Here is a 7,717-nt window from a genome sequence, read left to right on the forward strand (position 1 = left end):
TACAATTCCAACATTTACTACCATTAAATGAAATTATGAACCTCTCCACTGAGATTTGTTAGAGAGGGTGGGAATTTCCTGCCAAAATAAAAAAATATATATATGTATTTATTTTTGGCAAGTTCAATTCTTTCTTCGGCAAGCAATACAAAAGATTCAAAATTAGAAATAGAGTATATAGTTTTATATAACTATATTATTTTACTAAGCATGTGGTATAAAATTTACATTACATTACATGCTGACCAGCACAATCTATTCCGTACTGTAGAGACCAAACAAGGCTGAAACAGGCTGTCTAAAAGTAGATGTTCTGTGGCAGCACAAGCCCTTGGCTAATAACCCAGTGGGTCATTCAGAGTCATTGAATCATATCTTGTAATTTGTATAAAAAAAAAAAATCACAATTAAAAACAACATTGTCTTTTAAAATGCTGTTTTTGAACAAGAAGTTATTTAAAAAATCATACATAAAATGAGTGTACATAACTACAAACATTGATTTTTGAACTAAATATTTGTTAATCAATTCATTGAGCAGATAATAAATAGTCCAATATTGTATATCATTCCACAATCTGAATGGTAACAACTTTGCTCTCCTTGAAATCTAACGACCATGTAACTAAGACATTCAGATACTAAATACATGATAAAGAAAAGCATACTGACCCCTGTTTTCTGCACCCAAAGGCCCAAACTTGATAAACAGAACTCCAATTCTGGTTAAAGGATTTTTCACGCAATTGGGGATAGAAGTCATAGCAAGCCCTGTCTAGAAGACCAGTGGTTGTCATTCTATGTCCTTCATTTCGTAATCCAATGGTTACCTATATTCAACTGATTCACCTGTAGCAAAAATTACAGAAATCCATGCAAAGAGAGAGCCTGGTTATCCTACGGTATGTACTGTATCTTTCTAATTTCTTCACTATTGTGTTACCTCTCCAGTCATTTTAATACTAATTAATTAATGTGTCCATTGAAAACATCTTGGATTGGTATTGGTAAATAATACAACTTGCATATTTTAATTAAAAAACGTATCTACAGCAATGGTACATGTTGTTCTCCAATAGATTAGTTGGCAGTTTACACTAATTAGATGTTTATATGGTAACTGGAAAATACTGATGTAAACCATTTCCCATGTATCTAATTTATTAGTCACTCTAACTACTCATAGGACAGTCCTGGTATAAGCAATTTAGTGTGGCATATGCTAGTGTAGGACTGGGAAGAAGTTTTGAGAGTTTGTGGAGTTCATGCACTAGATCAAGAAAAGAAGATTAGAACTGAGAGTTTCTGTCTTTCTTTTTGGGGGGGTTGTGTGAAAGTATAGTTGGTACTTGGAATATACTAGGACAAAATTATGGCCGAATATGCACTTTGCAGAGCATCACACTAGCCATAAATGACATTCCCGACTTGGGGCCCGATTCATTAAGTATCTTAACTTAAGAGACTTCTTATTTAAGTCTCCTGGACAAAACCATGTTACAATGCAAGGGGTGCAAATGAGTATTCTGTTTTGCACATAAGTTAAATACTGACTGTTTTTTCATGTAGCACACAAATATCAATTTTATTATTATTATTATTAATTTTTATTTATAGGGCGCCACAAAGTATCCGTAGCGCCGTACAAGGACAAACAATGGCACAGTACAAGGTGAAACAGCACAGTACAAGTAACAGTAAGCACTACAACTCTGGGGGCATTTTTACATTTTACATTTCAGTATACAAATAAGCTGTAAAGTATTTGTGTGCTACATGAAAACACAGTCAGTATTTAACTTATGTGCAAAACAGAATACTAATTTGCACCCCTTGCATTGTAACATGATTTTGTCCAGGAGACTGAAATAAGAAGTTCTCAAGTTAAGATCCTTAATGAATCAGGCCCTTGGTGTTTAATTAAACTGGACTTCTGGATGTCTAAGGTCTTTACTAGAAATCCTATGCAGCATATCAGATAAAATTAGTATACTCGTTGCACATGGCATTTTGGCCCCAATGCATAGAGAAAAAGCACATGATGGCAAAACATTTTTCATGGCACACAAATCTCCAAATACAAACAATTCTTCTATTTCACAGTCAACAATTTGAAAGAGCATAAGAGTAAATCCATTATCACCCATAAAGTTAGCCCACACACCTAAGCAAAGTGTTATGACCTTGTAAAACTTCTGTTAGTTTAGGGTATCTGTTCAGATGCCAGACATTTACTCTGTCTTGTAAACTGCTCAGCTGCAACAGATGTATTCTCTGTTTATCTTCTCTTTATTATGATAACCCAGAAAACCTCTATTGGACAATTTTAATCAATATTTGTACAATGATTTGTTCAAGATTTGTTCAAAAGTTAATTTAAGAAGCTTTTTTTGAGTCCTTTTTTTAGGTTTTCCCACTATTGACAAGAGATCTGGTGGGAAATCTGATTCTACATAAAAGTTTTTCCGGTGAGAAAAATGCACCATCATGAAAAAGGGCATTTAAAAAAATGTTGCCTATTTCTACCATAAAATGTACATAAAGGAAAAAGCCTTTTTTTGAGTTTGACACAAAGATAAAGCCCTATTGCCCCCCCCCCCCCCAAAAAAAAATCCCAAACAATATAACATTATATTGGGTAGAGTACAAAAATGAAAAAATGATTCACTGGTGAATTGATTGTAGCCTGAAAATTAGGAACATTTGTATATTAGTCCAATAATGTATTTGATATTTCACCTATAACTACTTTCAAATTAGAAATATAAAAATATTAAATACACCTTACAGATGATATTTAAATAGATTCTATTTCAAATAAATACCCATGCTTTTTGCAGTTTGTTGGCTTTTTGTATATATATTAGAGATGTGCGCTGACTCCTTTGTTTTGGATCTGGTTTTGGCTCTAAGACTACTTTCTGCTTTGGTTTTGTTACAGATTTTGTCCAAAATCCTGAAAGGTTTTGGTTTTGGATATGGTTTTAATTAAAAATTGAGAAAAATAGGTAAAATGTTGTGATTTTAGCTTGTACTTGCTCCAGTATTACTATTTATAGCATTAACTTTCAGTAATTTATAGATTTTTTTCTAATGATCTCTTCACAATTGTGCAAATTTTCACTAATTTTGGCCAAAGTCTGCAGAGAGCTGGTTGCTAATATTAGTGACAGAGTAGCGGAAAAAGTACATTGCAGTTTGCTAATAGATACAATTACTATTTCTGCTTTAATTTTCTTTTAATTAATTTTTTATCTCACATTATTAGGTGAAGTTTCTGTCCCACATTTGTACCTTTGTCAAAACAACCACATAGAACAACAGGAAAGATAAAATACCAAACATGTGGTTACCTGGCTTCTTATGTGATCCCAGATTGTGTTCAGCTGCAGCTCATGATTCATCAAAAGGTGGTAGACTGCATATTATTGCAAAATATATGAGGCAGTGCGCCCCTTGTATTCTCTATGAGGCACGCCAAACAATATGCATAATGCATATGGAAAGCATAAACTGAAAGTGCCAAAACCAGAAGTACACAACAGGTTTTCACTATGACAACCAAACACAGCAATTCCTAGGTGAGTCACTGGTACAGCTGCCTAGCAGGTGTGTATTCCCCATGAGTACCTAAGACATGTACCAAGAGGTGCAATAACTCACCTCCACTATGAAATTCAAACTCCAGCAGTATGTATTCCAGCTTGGAATGCATTAGCCAGAAATGCAATGACAAGAGCTTGGACCCATATTTTCCTGGAAATGGCGTTTTGCCTTATTTTCAGATCCGATATTGGCGTGAGTCGTTTTTTTTTTATATCTACTAAGAACCCCAAATCTCGGATCTATCTGATTTCTATGAATCCGAACTGCTCATGTCTAATATATATATATATACTGTATATTAGAGATGAGCGGTTCAGATTGTGAAAAATCCGACAGATCCGGGATTTGGGGCTCCAAGTGAAACTGAGTTATGAATTGGTTTTTCTCGCCAATTTTGCATCTCAAAACGATACAAAATATAATTTCCAAGAAAATATTGATGCAAAACTGACAAAAGTTTATATCTTCTATATATAGCCCTCCCTCATTTTCTCATGTGCCATTTTAGAACAGACAGCATGTAGGGAGGATGTTAGCTGCAGTGCACTGCTCTGAAAATAGTGTTTAAATTTAAACTACAGAATACAACGTGAAAGAGGGATACAGAAATCCATAGAAATGTTTTGATTATTGTAAAGCAGTTCTGTAAGGATCAATCAGTTAGAATAGTTTTCTGATCAATTGGTTTTAGTTTCAATTTGTCACTATTTAGACGCAGTAGGGGCTGCTGCTTGTTATTAATGTATATTTATAGTACTAGTATATAGACAGAGTTAGATATCATTCTGAACTAACTAGTTTATTTATTGGAGTAAAACAGTGTGCTTTTCCTGTATCATCATCATCATCAGGTATTTATATAGCGCTACTAATTCCGCAGCGCTGTACAGAGAACTCACATCAGTCCCTGCCCCATTGAAGCTTACAGTCTAAATTCCCAACATACACACACACAGAAAGAGAGAGATAGACTCAATTTGATAGCAGCCAATTAATCTACTAGTATGTTTTTGGAATGTGGGAGGAAACCGGAGCTCCAGGAGGAAACCCACACAAACACTGGGAGAACATACAAACTCCACGCAGATAAGGCCATGATCAGGAATCAAACTCATGACCCCAGTGCTGTGAGGCAGAAGTGCTAGCCACTAAGCCACCGTGCTGCCCATACGTATGATTATTAACAGCAGAACCAAAAAATAATAAGATATATTTCTTTTAAAATTTTAAGTTGTTCTAACGAAAGTAATCTGGTGTGGGGCAGTGACATCTGTATTAAGTGGGAAAAAAAGTGTTTGCGTGTGAGGGGTTTTTGTAGGCATTTTCGACATTGATCGACCGCATGTAGTACTTTGCAGCAGCTGCAAAAAAAAATGTCATCTGTCCCACCATCAACTTTAGCAAACTAAATTAAGCAATAAAAATGTTTTAGTGTAAGGTGCAAGAGATAAAAATGTTGAAAGATTACGCAGACACTAAATTTGGAATTTTAGACAGCATAAATCATGAAGAGTGAAGAGAAACTCAACTGATACGTAATAATCTGTCGCTATATAAAGAAATGTTGATGATGATAGACAAAGGTGCCTGCACCAATACTAAAACTTCAATGATTAGTACTATGCACTTCTCGATGGGTAGAGCATTCATTGTTAGCCAAGAGCGTAGCTTTCAAATACCTTGTTTTACTTACATGCTACGAGTAAGGTTGATCTGCTCCGTAATGCTGCCCTTGTGAATCAAATGAGGGTTTCAGTTTGAGATTAAAATGTCAATCTCAATTAGCCCTTTTGGCTAAGGTCAAGTATAGCATCTGACCTAGTACGGTTGGTTTGGGATGCCCTGAATGGTGCCGGTCTCCTTGGTTTGATGCCAGAAGGCCGGTGTTTAGAGCCCGAGGTGCCTGTGCCTCTGGGGGCCTATATTTGACCTAATACTGCAGTGTTGGTGGGACTGTAAGCCTCACTTTGCACAACTCCAGGGTAAAGGGGACTGCCCGAGACTTGTGGAAGAAGCGGTTCCGATGTACCCATGTATATAGATTTTGAATGTATATAAATATGGAATGTATATATGACATATGTTTTATATTAGTGAAGTACAAGAAATATGTGAACCACGCAGTTCAGATAGGCCAAAAGTTGGCCTTCCCACACAAGTGTGTATAAACATCTGTCTTGACAACACAATGCAAATGAAAGGCCACATTCTAAGAAATTAATGCAACAATGCAAGAGTTACAAAATCCTTCATTAAGACAAGAGTAGACGCAAGACCTCAACTACGGGCCGCGGCATTAGTACACATTTAAATCATGATGAGAGGGCACAACGTTAAATAGTGCAAGTAAAGATGGCATTGTCCTTTGGCCTACCCATCTACCCAACCTTATGATGAAAAGGACATGTAGATAACAACTCAGGCACTTCAGCGACAAGGATTGCCACTTTTGTGGCTGAAGTGCTTGATTTGCTTGGGCCCTCACAAAAGTCCACATTTTGGTTGTTGAACTGGAAAATAGATAGGGATGTTAACAAGTGAGTCATGGGCATTTGGATAACAGTGGACACTGGTCATCTGCCTCAATGGTGACAAATGACAATGTTGTTATTACCCTCATCATCATCATAATTAAAGATGTCTTCATCAATTACATTTTCATTTAAAAAAAGAAAATACACCAAGTAGGTAACTTTTAGGCAGCATGTGTGACACATTGGAGAGGGTCATTAGCAACACAGTGGAGAGGGTCAGTAGCAACACATTGGAGAGGATCAGCAGCAATACAATGGAGAGGGTCAGCAGCAATACATTGGAGAGGGTCAGCAGCAATACATTGGAGAGGGTCAGCAGCAATACAAAACTGGTGAAGAGTTGGACAGTTTATGAAGAGATCATTAGAAATATAACAGCTAAAATAATCATATAATTTTACCTATTCATCAAATTTTTTAATTAATTCCAGATCCTAAACCAAAACCAATACCTATCATGATTTTGAGGCACAACCTATAACAAAACTAAAACACAAAGACCTTTTAGAACCAAAACCACATCCAAAACCAAAACAGGAGGGTCAGCACACATCTCTAATATATATATATATATATATATATATATATATATATATATATATATATATATATCTATATCAAACACAAAGGGGGTGCTTCCATAGTGTATTATCAGTTTTAAAAAGTGCATTCATAAAATGTAAGGTCATGCGCGTACCAGAACAACAAGTATTCAAAGCATGTCAGGTTACAATTCAGCTTACTCTTCCTTCTAAAACATCCCATTCAGAACAGAGCAGCTCTCCCACTTGTAATCAAGCGTCTACTCCCTCTATATGTTTCATTGCAGGTGACTTCATCAGAATGGATTCAAACCAGTATATATATATATATATATATATATATATATATATATATATATATATATACAGGTTTGAAGCCTATTTTGTTCTTTATCATGCTGTTTCCTCTTCCCACTTCCACACTATACAAACGTTTTCTTCCATATATCCTAGTAATCTTTTGCACATTAATGTAATCCATAATTTGTAGCTCCATTTTACATCAACCTGGCTTCTCTTTGATATTTCCTTAAAGTGCTCCATATGCAGGTGCCCCCTTCTCTTTCTCACCTAATGTACAGTACATGACTGTAGGGCAGTTACATGTTACATGGTTGTGCATTCATTACAATTCTCAGTAGTGGGTCGTTTGCAGTGAAGCAGGAGCTTTGCAGCTGGTAAGCATGCTCGGGGACGTTTCCTAAACCTCTCACCAGGGATTATGTGGATAAGACAAAATTGGGCAATATTAATATTTATTAGGTATTTCCACGTGATCTCTTGTTTCCAGAATGTAGAACTAAAACAATGTAAAGAGAGAATCATTTTGGAAATCATTCTTAATTTATATTGATTATAACAGTTATAGCTATGTACTGGTTTCATAGAAAGAGCTCAGGAGGAAACAGTATCCTGAGCATTTCTTTCTGTATAATCACCCAGTTTTGGTCTAATTTAAACAAGGGTATATTTTGCAAACATCAGCAGGTTTTGTGGTATGTGTTTTTTTTAATGTTTGTTCAGGCAAAGTTCTGT

The sequence above is a fragment of the Mixophyes fleayi genome, chromosome 1 (assembly GCF_038048845.1).
Source record: "Mixophyes fleayi isolate aMixFle1 chromosome 1, aMixFle1.hap1, whole genome shotgun sequence".
NCBI classification, from domain to species: Eukaryota; Metazoa; Chordata; class Amphibia; order Anura; family Limnodynastidae; genus Mixophyes; species Mixophyes fleayi.